This window comes from Lissotriton vulgaris, unplaced genomic scaffold (assembly GCF_964263255.1).
Source record: "Lissotriton vulgaris unplaced genomic scaffold, aLisVul1.2 SCAFFOLD_729, whole genome shotgun sequence".
NCBI lineage: Eukaryota > Metazoa > Chordata > Amphibia > Caudata > Salamandridae > Lissotriton > Lissotriton vulgaris.
In genome coordinates, this window is record NW_028251687.1 from 883,650 (window position 1) to 905,670 (window position 22,021).

The 22,021-nt window shown below is 44.5% G+C and overlaps 1 protein-coding gene across 1 annotated transcript in view; it reads right to left on the reverse strand.

The window, feature by feature from the left end:
• The window catches only part of LOC147662808 (neurexin-1-beta-like), a 143,412-nt gene extending 121,641 nt beyond the window's left edge, over positions 1–21,771 (reverse strand). Inside the window, exons 1-2 of the mRNA XM_086950898.1 lie at positions 21,606–21,771; positions 3,075–3,164 (exon numbers count right to left, since the gene is read on the reverse strand). The gene's annotated coding sequence lies outside the window, so the exon portion shown is untranslated. The remainder of the gene's footprint in view (positions 1–3,074; positions 3,165–21,605) is intronic.
• Positions 21,772–22,021: the final 250 nt, after the last annotated feature.

The window sequence follows — 22,021 nt, forward strand, 5'->3', positions numbered from 1 at the left end:
CACTTTTTCCTTATTCACATACTTCTGAATGGGTTCAATGAACACCATTTGCCCTGGGAAGGTTGAAAAACCCAAATATGTGCCGCCAACGAACCAGTTCTTACCATCTCTGTTAATTAACATAGGATGACTCTATAACAAGAAAGTCAGGTGAGAATTCATAAGAGTCCCAAACCAAGCCCTAATCAACATCTGTTCATTCCACTGCCTTTCAGAACTATTCTGTGGGCAAGAATTTCTCAGCGAGTTTCAGAAACAATATTTTGCGGTGCTCTGCTCCCTAAACCACACGTTGGTGGCCCTCCTCACCCTACAATTCCGTCAACACCTAACCCATCAGCGTTAATTCCCTTGAGCCAACACACAATTAATTGTGTTTCCTTCCTGTTGTCAGATCCATTCGCTGGCCATGCATGGGGATTTATCTGAAGAATGCCAAAGTCTCTGGCACCTAAAGGGCCAAGTAGGCCATTTTGCTGTACAGAATTATCTATGTAGTGGCACACAATTGCTGTGGAAGATCTTGCTATGATGATAGCCTGGAGAAGTGGGGTGGAAGGGGCAACCGATTTCCAGACTTCACTAATGGAGCCCAATGGGAACTGAAGTCTCATTCTGCCCGAGGCCTGCTTATCCACCGATTTTCAATAGTATACTTTAAAATTCATTTATGCATGCTTATGAACATCTTTGCATTAGTCGCAGAAGAGGTCAGATTGGATGGTTGACCGTGATATTGCTCCCGAAATTGAGTGGTTTAAAAACAATCCCAGCACTCAAAGGGTTAAAAGAAAGTTACCCCGGCTCAACAGATACGTTTTTGTTTTGTTTGTTGATTTTAATTGGCAATTAAAGTCCCTTTAACTTTTTTTTAATACAATCATTTATAAACATTAAAGAACATTTAAACATCATCACATCAGTTTAGAAATACTCGTTACGCGGCGGTTATTGCTTATGGTTTAACAAACGCTGGTGCTAATTTAGTTAAAGATTACATTCGGTTTATCATTCGAATAAGCTAAGCAAGTTATTGGAAAGTTAAATTAATGTTAAACGACCCTCTCCCCCCATTAGGTTTAGGTGTTAAAGGCACAGAGCTCCTTAGGAGGGGCATGAGCCATGAGTCCGGGAGAGCTTCCAAAACATAGGGAAACTCATGGGAAGGAGGAACCTAAACGTTTTCTTCTGCAATCCAAGTTATTACTCATTATCGGATCTTGACCATGAGGACCTAGTTGATAAAACTGATAATAAAGAAAATGCAGAGTCTACCCAATCTCTCTGTCATAAAATAGGTCCTAACATTGTTAAACCAGATCGCCTCTATATTCAGCTAATTTCACTAAAGCAAGTTCTGTTTTACTGGATCTCAACTAAACCTGGGTTTATTAGCAACATATTATCTATATTCCACCACAACTAATAACTATTACATTGGTCCTGAACTATTTCCTTCTAGACAGGGCCATATCTAAAACTGACAACATGGACCATTACGGTACTAAAAGTGAACTGCGTCACATCCAAATTGAGTGCAAGGGGGTTCTCACAGCGTTGTGTTGACTAGATTACATTTAATGTGATCTACTTGTATAAAACTTAAAGGAGAGAGACTCACGTCTGACATCAAATAGATATAGCCTCATCCATCTTAATGTAGACAATGTCACTCCTAAACTCCACTGTATCAGGTATCACAAAAGAACCGCAGTATAGACAGAATTCCTGCAAACTTAATTAAATCTGGCCTGGCACAACTACAAAAAAGCATTGATCACACTTATGGCTTAACCCAACTTCAAACCCTTTTACCCAATTTAACATAGCAAAGTAGAGCTAAAAAAACCTAACTTACCACAAGTCCTAATATCAAATACTCAAGGCCTCAATTAACCAAATTAAATCTGTATGCTACAGAATCCACCACAACAAAAAATCACTATTCTGAGGATTTACCTCTCCAGAGTTACACCATGCTTGACAATTGGTAAAAACAGCCCACGTCCATGAGTGTACCTGCACCAAGTCTTACATATTCTTAAATACACAAAACTTACCTCTTGACAAGCGCCAAAGGTATTGTCTCCCCTCTAAGACACAATGCTTCTGTCTACGCATCTGCAGAAAACCTCACCTTTAAAAAATTGCAAGCATTACGGCCATCTTTCACATACATTAAGTCTGACGTAGATGTATGTCAAAAAAAGTTGACAGTGTTAAAACAGAGGAAACCTCTTCTGTAAATGATAGTACCAGTACTCACCCATGAGTAACTAAGCAGTCTTAACTAAAAAAAACTATGCAAGCCTCTCTTCTCAACAATTCAAAGAAAGTTTTTTACTAATTACAAAGTAGTGCCCATTTATGGACCAAGTGTTGTGAATCCTCTCTTACAAACCTTAACTCTACTAAAAAGTTTTAAAAGTCATGTGTTGTCAACTGTGCTAAGCCCTGAGAAAGGCCATAATGAAAATTGCAGCTGGTCTCGCATACTCATATTCATCAGGTGCACCAAGCTTAACCCACCTACCTTGCATTAAATTAATTCTGTATTGCGTCTCACCTATTCTCGACAATCTTAATCTAAATCCAACTTCATCAGATCCCACGTAAGATGCATTTAACTTCATCAAGCGTTCCCACTGTATACACATGAATGGTTCACCAGACCCTGTCACCGCCTGTTTCAACCAAACCAGTCATCATTTACTCTCATCTGCACTGAGTGCCAAACGCCTCACTACTAAGAAAACAACTGTAACACAGAGGAATCTAAAGACCAGGACCATGATGTTCTTTATTCTGGGCTTGATCCAATTTTCTGACACTACTGAATTAAGTAACTTGGCCTAATCCTCAGAGCTCTGGGCTTTTCTTACAGGCAGGTGTTGTGCTCCTGGTCTACTCTGCTGATGTCCGCAATCCCTGTGGATACAGGGTGGATACACAATAACCGGGCAAGGAAGCAAACCACCAGAGACTGTCTGCTCCCTCTCGGGATGCCCCTCCGCCAAGAGCTCTGCACCTTTAATCAAATGTTTAATTAACTTGAATTGATTTTCTTTAATTACCTTTGTCGAGTAACCACTCATCTACTACTCGGCCCAGACGATATGGGATTCTCTGTCTAGCAATCGCCAGGCGTTCGTTATCAAAGTTTCCTTTAAAAAGTTTAAAGAGACATTTCAGACGTTAAGATCTGGAAGGTCAAAGTTCATGTTAGCATTTATAAGTACATGGTCAAATATTTAGCGAGAAATAAGGGTTAGTGGTGGATAAAAAAAATCAGAGCTTATTTTTAAAGGAGTTAGGGGTTTAGAAAGATTAGACAGTATGCAGCTAGTTACACATATTTAAACCGGTTTAAGGAATGGCCTCTCTAGGTTCAGTTAAACATATTTATGCATGATTTAGAAGCAAATGCAGAGATTTTTAAATGCAGTTTATAATCATTTTTGTTCTTTTTTTAATTAAACATTACTGTTCTTTCATTCAACCTTTCTCTAAACACAATTTTCTATGTGATTCTTTGGAAGGAAGGTCGAACACATTTTCAGAAATGAACGTGCACATACAAATTACATTTCCAATCCTTTACAATAGCTATAGACATACAAGTGGATTTTCCAGCAAATGCGATGAATGGTAAGACCGCCCCTCACAAACGGCACTGTAGGCACTGTGTCGGTAATGGCATCACAATGAAAAGCATTCTGGGAATAAAATACATTAGAAATGCAAAGAATTCACAGTAATAACCTTAGAAACAGTTTCCGTAGGCAGTTCTTCCATTCCTTCTTTTCTGCTAGATGGATGTCTTCAGAAATATCGCTCTATTTTTATTGGCCACAGCTAAAATGGGCACCCCTTACCAACACGGCGGACATCTTTGAGGGCTCCCAGAACGACGACTAATGCAGCTTTGAAACAGCAATTCTAAATGGTTTGTATTTATGTCAGTTTTAATGGCTCTTTATTAAATAGATTTGTCAAGACATACTGGATAAAATACAGAAGGTGTACACACCAGATTTGAATTTCTTTAGTATACATCAGGGTTTGTAATGGTATTCCAAGAGGGGCATAGCCATGCCAGATTTTAGGAAGATCCCTGACTGTAAATGATTAAACTTTAGATTGATAATTTATAAAGTTATTGCACGTGCCTGTCCAAAACATCCGGTTTCTCTCTTGTACTCTTAAGCTCTACATCTCTGATGGGCAGCCAAAAAAGGTATGCCCCGCTAAGGACTTGAGAGCACACGTTCTGAGGACAGGTGTTGAACAAGGAGGGATTATAAAGATGGAGTGGATTTCAGAGATGTTTACAGGTACAGCGAAAAAATTGAATACTGGGGAAAAAGAAAGTAGGAAATGTACAACTGAAATGTCTACCCAGGGAACTTTGGATAAAATTAATGCTTGCGTCCTTGGCAATCCTGCTCCAAAGAGGTATTCAAGACGTGTCTTTTAGCTAAAGCATTAGGAACAATTAAGTTACTGAGTCTCATGTCAAGAGAGGGTAAATGTGAGGAACACGCTTCAGTCCTCAAAGTTTCAGGGTCTAAAATCCAGAGAATGATTTCCTTACAGATGCATGCTGCAAGTTAAGGTAGCAGAATGTGAGATTAATCGCGGGCAATTGACATCAGCCAATCAAGTTTCACAGAAAAACAATAAGATAAATTTCAGATAATGCTACTTTAGAGACACCCTCAAGGAAAATGTCTCATGGTAAGATCTGAGAAGAATGCTTTGTTCAAGCCTTGCCAAACCGCTGGAAGGCACTCGTAGATGGAGCTGAGCTGGCCCTGTATCATGACAAGAGTTAGGAAATGTTCCTCTTCTGTTGTTAAAAGTAAAGGAATATAAATCAGCCAATCGTATGCCTCAGTTAAATGTTACAAATGTTTCGCTTTAAGTCCTGTTCCATCTAAAGACATGTTGTAAGCATGTTGTTTTCCATCTCCTTAGTTTAATACAAGAGGAAGAAGGCCCTGTCTGTACTGCTCTGGAGAAGACATGCTGACAAAGTGTTAGATATGTATGTCTCATATAAATCCATGTGATAGGAAGAATGAGTTTCAGCCAGTCTTGGTCCACAGATAGATCAAAGGGGATATGTTCCTGTGGGTCTCTGCACATGTATAGCTCTGGGCAAAGCACTACGCTACGCTTGCGTAGTTTGCTCTACTTCGCACTGCGCAAATTGCACTTAGCACAGTGCAAATACGCGTAGCGTATCGTAGCGTAGTGCAGCAGTCATTTTTTGCTTGCTTGCGGTCCTCAACGTCAAGTTGGCGACCTTGAGCAAGCAAAATGACATCCCGGCATGACTTCTTCCTCGTTCGTGATCAGCAACATCAAGTTACTGATCCCGAGATTGGAAAATAAACCTCTCGGCAAGATTCTCAACGCAATGTGAAACTACAAGTCCGCGTTGAGAAAGCTGCTGCTTGAGTAGAAATCTACTCGACCGTCAGAAAACGACTGCTTGCACTGTGCAAGATGCAGTTTGCACTGATTGCACAGTGCGGACAAGCATCCGGCACTGTGCAATCAGTGCGAACAGCATTTTGCACAGTGCTCTATGCAGTTCCTGTAGCTACGCGTAGCTCGCATAGTGCAAAGTGCACTTCGTGTAGCTACGCGTAGTGCTACTTCGCAAACTACGCCCACATGTAAAGGGCCCCAGAAATGTCACACGGCCAAGTGGGCCACTATGAGCTAGTAGAAGGAGTCTCAACTACCAAAATATCATAAGGCAAATATATGTCTGCCAAATATCACTAAGGAAATTTTATAAAGGGAGGTACCGATAGAACAACACACGTCTTGTGTGATTTGTGGATCCACTGGACACACTGCATTAGGCGGAGCAGAATAGGACGTCAACATGATGGGACCTGTGCTTAAAAAGTGGATCCTAACACTGGGCAAATAACCATCCATCAGGTGAAGACATTGGGCCTCCATTAAGGAGGTTATGCCCTATACACAAGCAGTTTGGCAGCAGTGCTGGTCGAGTCGTGGGACACTTCTAGACTCGGAGTGACAGCCTATCGGACACAAAGAAGGTTTCAGCGAGCTTTGGAGCTTTTCTGAAGGGTGCTGAACATGCATAGTTTTTGGACAGTTCCGCATAGCACTGTTATAGCCTACAAGAGCTGCAGCAGTTGTGCCACATGTGACTGGGGACAAATAAATACATCAGTTGCTTTACCTCCGACCCTCTATTAAAACTTTTTATTTAGAGCTTCATTTTGAAGCAACCAAAGTCCATGAAACAAATACTCTAGCATGGGGTCAGTGCTTGGCAGCCTGCCAAGAAGTGAAAGAAATGATACTAATGGATCTGGAAGGGTTCGTTTGTGAGAAGGAGTGAAGGAAGTTAAGGCATAACAGAACATAAAGCTAGAGGAAAAGCTAGAACACAGGAAGTGAATGGAAAGAAGGCCATGACTTAAAGAATCAGACAGTATGGAAATGGGAGAAAAGAAGAAATAAGGTGAGGGACACAGAGGCTTGCAGGCTGAGACAAATGTAGTGTTCCGGGGAGCGAGGGCAGCAGTCTAGCTGACCCGCGCCAATGGAGCGTCCCCGCGCTGACGCGTGACGTCAGACGCGGGAGGATATAAATAAAGAGGCGTGGCTACGGTAGTCAGTGCGGAGCCACGTGTAGACAGTAAAACTGGCTCCTGTCTTAATTAGTGTATTGCGGCCGCTCACCTAGCGCTAGCCCAGCACAAATGCTACACTGGCGACGAGGGTCCCACAGAACCCACCTCAGCACCGTCACAACGCCTTCATCGCCCTACCATTTCTCTGGGCGGCAAGCTCCAATCTCGAGCGCCAAGGAGGCCCACAGTGACTAGGCCCTGGCCACGTCCACAGTTGGTCCCGTTTCTAAGACGGCCGGTGACCGGAGAGCGATGCGAGGGGAAGGCCTGTTGGGCAAACAGCCCCTCCCACGTCGACAGAGTGGGTATGGCCAGCTCACCACGCCCCCACCTCGAGCCAAGAGTCAACCCACGAACAGCAGGTTCACGGATCGCCACTGAGGCCTCAGAGCCAGGTCATGAGAGCGCGCCTAGTGCTGAGGGAGACTATACATTCTTCCAACCGGAGTGACAACTTTAATCCCTGGGCCTCTGCCTTCTCCCATTGGCGCGGAAAACAGAGCAGCGCACTGCGCATGTGCCAAAATGGCTTCAATTCCCGCCCTGGAACCCTTCGTGGTTGACAGAGCTCCATCCTCCCTCACCCCACGCTGGAGGGACTGGACAGACCGCCTCCAAATCTACTTTGAAGGAGCGGGAATTTCTAGAGAACGGTGCAGAGCCCTACTCCTGCACCTCAGCAGCAAAGACATACATTGCATCTACAAAACGTTGACGGAGGCCACACCGAAGACATACCAAACACTCCTCGCGGCACTGACCGCCTACTTCGAACCTATGGCGAGCAAGGATTACGAGCGGTTCATCTTCCGCCAAGCGAAACAGGAGGCTGACGAGTCGCTGGACGCTTTCCACGGAAGATTAAAGGAACTAGCTAGCTCGTGCAGATTCCAGGATTAACAGGAGGAGATCCGAGGACAGATCATCCAAGGCTGTTATTCGTCCAAACTCCGAGTCGCCATACTCCAAGAAGACGACAAACCCTTTGCCGACATTCTCAAACTTGGTCGGTCTAAAGAACTATCTCACGCAAGGGCGTCCCACATGGAGTCAGCCCTACACCGGCCTGTCAAACTCGAACAAGTCCACACGGCAGAAAAGGTAAATGTGGTAAGACAAAAGGGGAGACAAACGAGCGGAAGGAAGCAACCAGACAATAAGAAGGAGTGTGGATACTGCGGAGGCCAGCCACACCGCATGCAAGACTGTCCCGCAAGAGGAAAGAAATGTAGCGCATGCGGGTGGATGAACCACTTTGCGGCAGTATGCAGATCCATGAGAGCCAAGAAAGAGGCTGCGCACGTAGTGAGAGAAGGAGGAGACAGTGAGAACATGGACGATGACGCAGAAGACTATCTAGTCCATTACGTGTATCCCATCGACCATCCGAAAAGGAAGAAACGCTGCCTTCCAAAATGCCGCATCAAGATTCACCAGCAAGATGTGAGAGCCACCATTGACACGGGGGCGTCTTTTGAACTGATGGCGGCGAACGTGTACAACCAACTGCAAGCAAAGCCCCTACTACGAGAGGCGAAGATCCGAGTATTCGCGTATGGCCAGAAAACGCCTATCCCTCTGATCGGGTGCTTCAAAACAGAACTGCAACACCAAGAGGCAACGGTGCCCACAACGATCTATGTCACAAAGGAAGGCAGCGGCATGCTGCTAAGCGGACAGTCAGCAGAAGACCTGAAACTCATATCCTATGCTCTGGCAGTACTAGAAGAAGAACTAGACACCATCATGGAAGAGTTCGAGGAGGTGTTCAAAGGCATCGGATGCCTAAAAGGGAAAGAAGTATCTCTCCACATCGAACCATCAGTCCAACCGGTCGCACTGAGGCATCGGCGCATTGTATTCCACCTAAGTAAGAAAGTGGAAGAGGAACTCGAAACGCTAGAAAAACAAGGGATCATAGAAAAGGTCAGTGGACCCACCCCATGGGTGTCCCCGATTGTAGTGGCCCGAAAGTCCAAGCAACCCAGACAAGTCCGCATATGCGTGGACATGCACCTCCCGAACGCAGCGGTGAAGAGAGAACGGCACCTTACCCCCACGATAGACGATATCCTAGGGGAACTCAACGGTGCGAAATGGTTCTCCAAAGTAGAGCTTCGATCAGGCAATCACCAGCTACCGCTCCACCCGGATTCAAGGTACATAACCACCTTTTCCACTCATGTAGGACTGAGGCGATATCGGCGCCTCAACTTCGGGATTTCGAGTGCAGCTGAGGGGTTCCAGAACACCATCCGCGAGGTCCTCAGTGGACTCCCGGGGGTTCTAAACGTAAGTGATGACCTGCTTATCTATGCGACGTCCACTGAAGAACACCACCAAAGACTACGAGGAGTCCTACAAAGAATCAAAGAGTCAGGGTTAACCCTACACCGAGAAAAATGCCAATTCCTACAGCGAAAGATCAGCTTCTTTGGGTATACCTTCTCGGACCACGGAGTAGCGCCGGACCCAGACAAGGTAAAGGATGTTCAAGAGGCCCCACCCCCCCACGAACGTCTCAGAAGCAAGGAGCTTCCTGGGGATGGTAAACGTCTGTGGGCGTTTCACCCCAGATCTCTCCAACCTCACCAAACCACTTTGAGAGCTGACCAAATCAGCCACCACGTGGCAATGGGGCCCAGATCAAGAAAAAGCCTTCCGAGACACGAAGACAGCATTATCGGTGGACACCACCCTCTCATACTTCGATCCCTCCAAACCCACCAATGTGGCCGTAGACGCCAGTCCCTTCGGTCCAGGGGCAGTGCTAACACAGCTCCAGGGCAACGGAGAGTGGGCACCCATCGCCTACGCCAGCCGCTCATTGACGGACACGGAGCAGAGATACTCGCAGATTGAGAGGGAGGCCATAGCCATCCATTGGGCCTGCCGACACTTTCACGTCTACATGTACGGTCACTCCTTCACGGTGACCACAGACCACAAGCCTCTCTTACCCTGTTCCAAGGCACAGTATCAAAACCACCTCCGAGAAGTGGATACTTCAGCTACAAGGGTACGACTACAGGGTGGAGTACAAGCCAGGGTCAACAAACCCCGCAGACTACTTATCGAGGCACCCCCGAGAAGCCACCCTAAAGGAGAGGGAAGAAGCGGAAGACACTGAGGAGTACGTCCGGTTGGTGACAGAAAGGTCCCGACCGCTGCCCATGAGCCTCGAGTCCATCATTGAAGCCTCCCAGAATGACGAATGCCTCCAACTGGCTGCCGACGCAATCCAGTCAGGAAACTGGCGCCCGATCCAGGACTCCCTGAGCAAGAGGACACCACAGGTGAAAGCAACCCTGGAATCCATCCTGAGAGTCAAAGAAGAACTGTCCCTCGACAGCCAAGGATGCCTTCTGCGAGGCCCCGCCTTGTCCTGCCGGCCAGCCTCACCCATCAGGCGGTGGAACTAGCACATCGAGGACACCAGGGCATGGTGAAAACCAAGAGCCGACTGAGAACCAAGGTGTGGCTCCCGGGAATGGACCCAATGATGGAAGAAACCGTCCGAGCATGCAACTGGTGTCAGGCAGCGGGGCCGCCAGACCGCACTCATCCAGTTGTGACAGAAGACAATTCGCAGTGGCCGTGGGAGTGCGTAAGTGCAGATTTTGGACACCTCCCTGATGGGCGATATGCGCTTGTGATAATTGATGACTTCACCAAATATCCGGAGATAGAGGTAGTAGGGAGCCAAACGGCCACGGAAGTCATTGCCAAATTCGAGAAGACTATCGCCACTCATGGCATCTTTGGGGTAGTCAAGACTGACAACGGACCTCCCTTCCAAGGACAGGAATTTGCCGAGTACCTCAAGAGCTGGGGAATCCACCACCGGAAAATAACCCCGCGCTGGCCCCAGGCCAATGGGGAAGCCGAGAGGTTCATGCGCACGCTCAACAAGACCATCCGCATAGCCCTCGCAGACAGCTCCCCCCTAGAAAAGGCCATCTACAGTTTCCTGAGAGAATATCGCATGACCCCAAACGTCACAACAGAGGCGGCACCTAGTGCGTCGCCCATGGGCCGGATAGTGAAGGATACTCTCCCGAGCCACCCCACGTGGGTTCCCGAACGAGCCAGCAAAGAAAAAACGTTGGCAAACAGAACTCACTCCAATGAACAAGCCAGCAAACGACGAGTAGCCCGCGAATCCACTATTCAACTGAGTGACCAGGTCTATGTCAAGGACCGTTACCCTGGAAGTAAATTCCGACTACCGTTCGAACATCAACCGTGGACAGTCACTCGCCGAAACGGCACCATGGTGACAGCCCAGAGAGGAGCCGAAACAGTCACCAGAGACATATCATTCTTCAAGAAAGCACACCAGAGCCATTCACCAGGAACAACACTGCCCCGCCCGAGTCCACAGCAGGAAGAAGAGCCAGAGACTAATCCATACATCTCGGAGGTAGAAGGCCCGAGGGAACAAGACACCTCTCGTTTTCCAGCCACCCCTGAAAACAGGATGTCAAGCCCGTTTCCTCCGGCTGGGGGTAACCGCAACCCCGTTCCGGGGACACCGAGGGCGACAGCACCCAGGGGAGGCCAGTATCGATATGGACTGCGGCAGAATCCAGCCCCCTCATCCCAGCTAGCGGACTACCTGGTGGACTGATGCTCTGAATGAACACTAACAGACTGGTAACAGATCCATCGTCTTTACATTTCACTGCAGTTTTGAAAATGTTTTGTTTTTATAAAGGTTAGAAGGAATGTAGTGTTCCGGGGCGCGAGGGCAGCAGTCTAGCTGACCCGCGCCAACGGAGCGTCCCCGCGCTGGCGCGTGATGTCAGGCGCCGGAGGATATAAATTAAGAGGCGTGGCTATGGCAGTCAGTGCGGAGCCACGTGTAGACAGTAAAACCGGCTCCTGTCTTAATTAGCGTAACGCGGCCGCTCACCTAGCGCTAGCCCAGCACAAACGCTACAACAGACACAAAAAATGAGTGATATTAAGATAATGTAAGCAACACAAAAGTGAATGATGCAATGAAAGTAAGATAGACAGAGTAGGGGTTGGGACGAGTAAAACAGTGAGAGATGGAACAAAGTGGGATAGGATTAGAAGGGAGTTGGCAAAGGGACAGTAAGAGAGTGAGAGAAAGAGAGAGCAAGAGAGAGAGAGAGAGAGAGAGAGAGATGTGATGTCCATAGTCAGTCCATGTGTCACATGGAACAATTTACATACCCGTGTAAAATGTAGATTTCTCTGATTTCTGGTGTCCATCATTTTTTTAATGACATCCTCCTGCCTAATCGATGTGGGAAAGTGACCCTTCTATGACAAGTGAAATGAGGATGGGCAGGCTCAGGGGTCCACAAGATCTCATCCCGCCTCGTTTTATGTTTTCAGTAAATCTCCTTTCAATTTGTCTGAGAACTTTGAGGCACAGTGATAATACCCCCCGAGCGTATGAGGTATACCCCCCGAGCGTATGAGGTATACCCCCTGAGTGTATGAGGTATACCCCCTTATTCCTCTCTTGGCCTTTGGTGAGCTGAGCCAGTGTTTCAAATTCCTTTGTTAGACGCCTGTGAATAAATGTGGTCATCAAAGCTCCAGGCTTTGCGCGTAGAGCAGCTAATATAAATTCAACCACATCAGATCACTTATGGATGACCAATTTCTCTGTGGGGAGTAAAACAGGGAATAGTTGTTAAATTACTGGCCCAGGAAAACTCCTGCAGGATTAGGGCTAAAGCCTGGGCAGTGCAGATTTTGATGAAGTATTTAAGCTTAGGATAAATGCTGCCAGCCTTTCCGAGGATCAATGTTGGTCAGTTTTCATTTTGATAAAAAGCCTTCAGAAGCAGGACCCCCATCCCTAGACCACAACCTTAAACCACCCTACCTTTAGTCCTGTCAGGTCTGTGCAATGTGATTACTTTCTGGGCATCTTGATGCTGGACTCACTGATCAGCCACTTCCTGCACCATACCCTGATTACTCAGTTCTTCTGCCTTTCTGTACAATTGCGAGTGGTGTACCATATCTTTTTGTTGCGATTACCATTTGCACGTGTCCTTGAGGTTTAAGTAATTTAGATTTGCATTGAGTTTACGAGGGTTATGGTTGATTACAGATTGGTGGCTGGAGATTACGCTTGCTGTCAGGTGAATTTCAGCTAATGGTCTGAAGTTGAAGGATATCAACTGAAACACTGAAGAACTGAGCAGAGCTTCGGAAGACTCCCTGTCACACAACTTGCAGTGAGGAATCTGAAGGAAGGTGGTCCTTGAGGGGAAGAGTGCTTCAGGAGCTGCTTCTGATTGGTTGAAGTTTGGTTCTTATTAAAACGATGTGAATTGGTTAACAATGTCACTTGTTTGAACTTTGCAAATCATGCTTTCTTGACAGTACTTGTTATAAATACCATGGGACAACCACCTTGGCGACAGTGAAGATTCAATCTTGTTATTCTATGAAAGATTCAATATTGGAGACAGGTGACTTTCTTCATATCCAAAGAAAATGAAGCACCAGGTTTTGTGGGCTGGGTCCATCCTACTATAGTTAATCAATGCAATTCTAAAATCCTTCTGACAAAATACAGCACAAATATCCTAAGAATCCTTAAAGGAGACATGCCATCTCTATCTTATGTCGGAGTCAGCCTCTTCAGCAGTGTCTGTCATTTAAGTTAAGACGCCGGCTCCCCTATTACTTACAACCACTGCTCTAAAAGAGTCCTACACAGGAGAGGACAGTGACTCTTCCAGCGACGTGACCTAGACCCTTTGAAGAGGCTTAGGCTGAATATCCCTCATGCAGCCCTGTATGTTGTGAGCTTGAGCTATGCAGAAGTGTCTTGTTCACAAGGTCACTCGAGTGAGGAGATGCAGCACACAACATGTCCAGCGCAAGGCTGCTTTAAAAACATGCATCTTTGGTGGTACTATAAGAAGAAATGTAAACGCCTGCAGCTAATCATCCCTAAATGACTAAGAAATGGGCTATAACCCAGAAGGAGGCTGTCGCCAAGTCACTTGAAGGAGTCAGCCAGGTGGGTATTCGCCAGATTAAGTTAATGACCAAACCGCCTCTGGAATCTTATACTTGTGAAACAGGTTGGTCTGGTGCAGGACACCCATGGGAAACTGCATTTTAATTTCTGGCACTAGCCACTAAGTGTTAGGCACATATGAACAGGCCTGGTTTAAGTGGAGAGGACAGTGAGATTATTATTAGCAGCTTTCTGTAAGAAAACATGTGGGATCAGGAGAAGAGATGTTCCTTTAGGACATTAGAATGTTGGGTTCAAGGTGTATTAGCATACACATGTCACAAGAAACCAATGAGAAGAAGCATGTGTCCTTTACCTCAGTCAGCTTCAGAAATCTCTCCAAAGAGACTGATGTGCCCAGAGGCGCTGCCGTCACTGGAGAGAGGGAGTGGTATAAGTAGAAGAGTGAGCCAAGGGTCCTGCAGAAAGAGGGTTCAAAGAGAAGGCGTACCTGGGAGGCTTTCAGTAATGATGGAACACCCGACCATAGACATTAAGCGCTGTCCCTGGGGGGGGGATGCTATTCGCACAAAAGAACTGGACATTTCCAGCATAGTGGAGAGAGATAACAATGCTGACATGTTTCCAGACAGGTATAGCGTTGCAGTGTCCAGCTCAGAAAAATTCTGGCCAATAGACACAGTCACGTTAGGCTGGTGGTGGAGGTTGTTATCGAACCCAGAAGTGGGGAGCGGATACCAGAGGTAGGGGCTGGTAAGGCGACCCTAAATTGGATTGACAGGGACAGTGCACTTGACGAAAGAAAATTTGGTGTTTGTTGTGGGGGTGAGGAGTCATTGAGGTGTGATGGCAGGAGGTGTGAGGATGATGGGAGGAGGGCACAGGGTTGATGGGATGCCAACAATTACGCTGAGGTACATTATGGGCTGGAACCCCATTGAGACCAACTGGGATGGATGTGCTGCTGTTCGCAGCTCTGTGCTGCGACCCACAAAATATTGGCGCTTGCGCCTGGGCCCAGCTCGCCCATGCCCAAGGCCGGCCAGGTGCTGGTTGAGGGAAGATGTCAGGGAGGCGCTTAGTTGGAACTGGCACAGCTACGTCACCGTGCCAAGGAAGTAAGATGCTGCCTTACCTTGAAAACAATGCTGTCCTGGCAGTGTCTCACTCCCTACGGACATGTTGGGATGTGCTTGTGAGGTGAGTAACCATTTCTCGAAGATCTCAGCATGTCAAGACGAATGTTTCTGCCTCTGACACCTGTCTATCGGTATTATCTTGAACTCCGTGTTCCTGCCTAAACCCAGAGGGGTAACCAGGGGAGACTAACCTGCTGTGACAATCAAAAAAAAACAGACCCTAATTCAAGGCGTGCATGAAGAGATCACAAAATGCCTGCAAGGTAAGTGACTGTCCAATCAAAAGGAGCTTGCAGTGGGCACCTCTCAGAGATGTGTATTGATGCTGTGTAGTACTAGCAGACTTTCGCAGACACTATATGCCAATTGGATGTGCCAGCTACCTAAACAGACTCCCCCAGACTCTTATATGCGTCTGCCTAATTCTTCCTTAGCCAAACTTTACTGACTAGCGTAAAAACATTTTTATATTCCGGATTTGGACATTTATACCGTAAATCCATGAGCAACAGACACAAACTGGGAACAACTGTGTACAGGTTATGCGGTTACCTTACATTTGTTCCCTATCCGGTAGGTTTTCAGACGCCAGGCTTGTTGTCCTCTGGCATGCAAGGGTGTGCCACTTTCCAAAAATTCAGACACGAGACAGAGTCTGCATGAAAAAATTGTGACATAGTCCAATCTATTCTTGGCGTACACGGTTTTATGGTGTTTTGGCAGGAAGTGAGATATAAAAATCCCAAAAATTGTGAGTTAAAACAGTGGAAATTGATCTTCAGGCAAAAAAGCTTCCTCCAAAATGGATGTTTGATATGTTGATCGATTTGGATGTACCATGTTTTCTGCCAGGTTTTGTCAACTACATTCAATTCTCTTCCTGAGAGCAGTATGTCTGACCAATATCCCGGCATGCATTTCGAAAGTATGTAAGAATGCCTCCACCGTAAGAAGAAACAAAAGTACAGTTGTAGAGTATGGACATATTTATGATGACTTCCATAGAGCGGAGGTTCTTTTACCCAGAACTCCAAAGAACTTGCCAAAATGGACACTTCGTTAAAGATGAAAGGGAGGGACTCCCTTTATGGGCAGGCGACAAATATTATAAGCCAATTATGAATGGCCATTCCTTCATACAAGGCTCATAGTAGTTCTTGGCTTTATGTGAATGATCGCTATCTGGGTCTCTTTGAGTGCTTGAATATGTTGAATGTACCCCCCCCCCTCCATTCTCCAAGACCCTGGAAACTGGCAACTGGTCCTTATTTTATTTCTCCTCGCTCTGTGGAACGATTACGTTTGACACCCAAACTCCACCAGGATGCGAAAGATAATTAGCCACTAAGATATGGCCCTGGTAGGATGAAAGACTTTCCACATCTTCTTATGAAAACTGAAAGCCTGGCATTGAGTACTGTCTATCTCCTTAAGAGGGATAAGTTGGCAATGAATTCGATGAAAGACCGATAATAAATGAATGCTAGCTTCTTATCTGAGATGGAAAACTGGCAAAGAGTGCAAGAACAATCTTGAAACGAGTCAATTTTATCTTCTTAAAAGGTATGTAAGACAGGCAATGAGTGCATACTGTCTCTGTGTGGGCTGAAAGCCTGTCAACGAGAGTGCATTCTATCTCCGTACGTGGAACGAAAGATTGGCAACTGATGAATGTTAGCGCCTGATGTGAGATTGAAGATTGGCAATAAGTGCATGCTATCTCCTCGTGTGGAAAGAATAACTGGCAATAAGTGCATACTATCTCCTCGTGTGGAAAGAATAACTGGCAATAAATGCATGCTATCTCCCGAATTGATATTAACGACTGATAGTGAGTGCATGATATCTCCTTGATTGGTATTAACGACTGATAGTGAGTGCATGCTATCTCCCGAATTGATATTAACGACTGATAGTGAGTGCATGATATCTCCTTAATTGGTATTAACGACTGATAGTGAGTGCATGCTATCTCCTTAATTGGTATTAACGACTGATAGTGAGTGCATGATATCTCCTTAATTGATATTAACGACTGATAGTGAGTGCATGCTATCTCCTGAATTGATATTACCGACTGATAGTGAGTGCATGCTATCTCCTTAATTGGTATTAACAACTGATAGTGAGTGCAGGATATCTCCTTAATTGATATTAACGACTGATAGTGAGTGCATGCTACCTCCCGAATTGATATTAACGACTGATAGTGAGTGCATGCTATCTCCTGAATTGATATTACCGACTGATAGTGAGTGCATGCTATCTCCTGAATTTATATTACCGACTGATAGTGAGTGCATGCTATCTCCTGAATTGATATTACCGACTGATAGTGAGTGCATGCTATCTCCTGAATTGATATTAACGACTGATAGTGAGTGCATGCTATCTCCTGAATTGATATTAACGACTGATAGTGAGTGCATGCTATCTCCTGAATTGATATTAACGACTGATAGTGAGTGCATGCTATCTCCTTAATTCGTATTAACGACTTGATAGTGAGTGCATGCTATCTCCTTAATTGGTATTAACGACTGATAGTGAGTGCATGCTATCTTATTAATTGGTATTAACGACTGATAGTGAGTGCATGCTATCTTATTAATTGGTATTAACGACTGATAGTGAGTGTATGCTATCTTATTAATTGGTATTAACGACTGATAGTGAGTGCATGCTATCTCCATAATTGGTATTAACGACTGATAGTGAGTGTATTCTATCTCCTTAATTCGTATTAACGACTTGATAGTGAGTGCATGCTATCTCCTTAATTGGTATTAACGACTGATAGTGAGTGCATGCTATCTCCTTAATTGGTATTAACGACGGATAGTGAGTGCATGCTATCTCCATAATTGGTATTAACGACTGATAGTGAGTGCATGCTATCTTATTAATTGGTATTAACGACTGATAGTGAGTGTATGCTATCTTATTAATTGGTATTAACGACTGATAGTGAGTGCATGCTATCTCCATAATTGGTATTAATGACTGATAATTAGTGCCTGCCATCTCCCTACATAGTATGAACGACTGGCAATAAGTGCATGATATCTCCATATATGGCAGGAAGTACTGATATCTCCTTATGTGGGTTGAGAGCCCGCCAACGAATGCATGGTGTCTGCTTATGTGGAAGGAAATCTGCCAAGGAATGCGTGTTGTCTTCGTATGTAAATGTGGCAATAAGTAACTACTATCCCTTTATCAAAAGGGAATAGTTGACAGTGACCCCTTATTATCTCCCGGGGAAGGATGCACAGCTTCCATAGGATCCTTGCCCTGTCCTTATGAAGACTGTAAGGCTGCCCTCGGGCAAATATGCCATTGCTCTTTTAGGATGGAGTAATAATACGGGGTCCTTGTTGCATCTCATTAAGATGAGATGATGACAAGGAACCACTATATCAATTCTTGATTTCAAAAGAATGACGATTAACTATTTCATTAGAAGGAAGAACAACTGACAGTGACTTCTCAATATCGTATTATCACTGCGCAAAAGCGTGAGTAGTTGAAAATCTCATAGGCTGACACTTGCTACCAATTTCATTGCCTCAGTAAAGGAGAAGGTGTGGCAAAATAGTGATTACAATCGTAATGTGTGGGATAAAAAGTTGAAACTGGTCCTTGCTGCTTCCTTCTACGAAGACAGAAATTCTGACTGCAGGTTGCTGCAAGCTCAGTAGAAAGACTAAAGAAAAGGTTGCCACTGCAATATAACTTGAATTTGATTCATCCACAATGATGATAAAATACTGGCTATGGCTTTGCATGAGGGGATGGAGGTTTATGTTGGGGGTGGTACCAGAATATTAATGGTAGAATATCCTCTGCTATAATGATTGAGTCCTAAATATTGTGAGGAGAAACTTACAAACACCCTAGGAAGTGATCTCCTAAGAGTGAGTGAGGGTGACACAAATATCTATTTAATGAGTTCTTCCGAAGGAGGACCTTTCAGAAAGCCAATGATTAATTGTGTCAGGGTGTGCATAGTAAAGGTTGTCCAGGAGGAGCACTTTCTGAGACGTCTGAAAGAATCTTAGAGAGCTGCCTTCTAAGAGGCATCAGGAAGGATCTTATAAAATACCCATTGTTGAGACATTTCAAGGACAATGAGTAATTCTTTAATCAAATGGTATCAGATTTAATTCAAGCAATCTACTCAAATAACATGTTGGTTATTCTCAAAAAGATTTCCTTTACAGAGACACCAAAAATGAATGGAAAATCCCCATCATAGAGAAGTTGAAGGGCAACTAGGACATCTACCATTGCGGGAAATCCAAGGGAGAGTGAGAGTTTTTCTATCAATGGGCATTGAAATCTACTAATATGGAGATGTCCTAAAAAACTAAGAAATCTCCTGCAGTATGGACATTTGAGTTCAACTGAGGAATTCCATGGGTTGAAGATTTCGGGATAAAATAAAACATAGCTCTTCCTATTCACATAAAAGATAGACCTAAAAATCTAACTTCATAGAGAAATGCGAAAAAAGCAGGGACATGTTCCATTCTAGATATCACATAGATGAACTGGACAATATACTGTAAGAGAAACATCAAGGAAGGGCTCTAACATAGCTATCCTAGAGACATCAAAGTGGAAATTATACCCTCATACCATAGAGACAACAGTAAAAAAACGATAAATGTCCATCACATGGACACCAAGACCCTTAAAGAGGTTTATCTGAAATCCCTATACCTTGGGATGGTTTATCACCCAATGTTAATTGAGGACATGGACATCCTGACTCTGCTCCTAACTAACTTCAGAAAGCAGTCTTTTAAAAAATTAATAGTCCCAATCATCCTCAAACAAACCATTGTCACATGCCTGACTTAGAACGCCACTCTTTACCCCCTCTATGGCCATTCCACTACGTTCAGCAACACTGAAGAATGTTACCCAACTCAAAGCTTGCTTTGACAACCACAGGCTTCCTGGATCACAATATTCTGGCTTCAACTTTCTCTAAACCAAACCAGCCCTCCTCTACATCTAGGACAACTGTTGTGGTAGTATGCTGTTAAAGCAAAATATGACGTATAGCTGGAATAATTATCCACAGGCAACTGAACCTGCATTACTGCCTCTCAGTAGTGGCAGGAATTTTTACTCAAATCCCTCTTTTATTAACTTTTTGTTATGTCACCAACACATTCACATCCTTCCTCTCGAAAAATAAAATGTGCCATCTAGTACTACTTTCATCAGGTCATGTGTGGAGTTCTACAAGTACCGCCACATCCCTCTTTGCTCCTGAACATTTTCCTCCACCCTATATCCTAACGTCCATGGGCGACAACTACTTTCCTCTACCACTCCAGTGCCGATGAGCCAGATCTACTTAAGTGTCATCAAAACCAATACTAGGGAATAGGAAATGACCTGCATCGCTGACAGTGAGGCTCCAGTAACTAAAATGGTTTGAATTACTGTTTTTCAGCGGCAAATGTACCAACACGCATGTATCCATACAATCACTCCAAATGTGAGGTCAATAGTCTAGGGTGACCCTTGACTCAAAAATACCTCTCCACTCTCAGGTCAGATTTGTGCTCGCAACATCTTCTCACTACCTTGCATGACTCTGACATTTCCCCTCTTTCATACCCATTGCCGATAAAGGTTGGATCTTCCAATAAAATCAGATTTCACTCTGCAAACTAGTACTTCCTTTAGTTGCTAAAAATACAAAATCTCCTACCTACGAGTGTCTAGAACACCATTCTAAGCTGTTTCATCAGAAGGACTTCATGGTACTCACCATCTTTCCATTCTTAAAGTTACTAGAATGTCTTCATATTAAAGCATTTTATTCCACCTCAATATACTAAAGTTACAAAATACGTCAGCAACAAAATCCAACATACATCTCTGAATGTGCCTGGTGGTCAAAAGACTAACACCGACTTTAAACCCTCCAAACACACTACAGTTTGATAAAAGGTAGACTCTTTGGAGTCCATGGATCTAGACAATGTGATGTCCCCTATGTGACAGTATTCGATGGATCCAGTTATGTGTCTTCAGAAGAAAAAAAAGTATAACTCAACTATTCTGATTCCATTGTGCACCAACACCCAGTCGTTCATTCATTCACTCACTCACTCACTTATTCATTCATTCTTTAAACACCGAAAAATCTCCAATAATAGAGATATAAGGAACGTATACATTTTCCAACATAGATACATCAGAGTAGGACCAAAGAGATATCCCTCTTGGGAGATGCCAGACAGGTGCTATGAGATACCCCATCATTTCAAAAAGACCATCAAACATCCCAAGCGAGCAGCAAAAACATTTCAAGTGACAAGGATATCTTGGAGATGTCCTGAGCTAAAGACACTAAATGGGTAAAAAGGGTACATTGGAGAAAAGAAATTCTGGGTTAAGTCAGTAATCCTTTTATTCAGGCAACTAAAGAGAAGCACAGACCTTCATTTCTTTAAACAACCGGGCGAGGAGCTCAGATATATTTCATTGTATCGACAACAAGTGAGAAGCTTGTGGTATTCATGTACATTAGAAGGCCTTTGCTGGAATAGATATTTTCTACTTGCAAGCAGAAAGCCTTCAGCTATTTACGTAGGTTGAGATCACATGCAATTGATGGCTCACTTATATTTGGCCTCACTGATCATCCTAATCTTGCACAGATTAAAGCCTACACACAAATATTGCCAAAGAATGTTATGATCTGGCTTACATGAAATAAAATGGATGGTGGAAGTCTGGGTTATATGAATTGAAGCCCTGCTTCTGTGTAGCACCTACCTGCAGGGTACCGCTCGTTGACGGGCCAGTTGTCCACCTGCAGTGTTGCATTACCACCACTCCGCGTGAATCTCACCACATGGTATTTGCCATCATTCACTATGACGTTGGTCTCCTCAATTGTGATGTCGTCCGTGCCCACGTTGAAGATGACGCCTATCGTACCTTGGTCCTAATGGAAAAGCACAAAGAAGGAGAATTTCAGAAATTATCCTCAAATAATGTTCCGTATGAAGGGGTACAAATTGAAGAGCACTTCTTCCCAATCTGCACAACCCACCTCCAAGAAGACTTTTCAGCCTTCTCATTATACCTTCTACTAGTGTATTCATAAAAATACATATCAGAAAAATTTCCAAAATGGTTCACGTTGATTTTACTGTAAATGAACTGTGACATGCTGTATTTTCGATAAC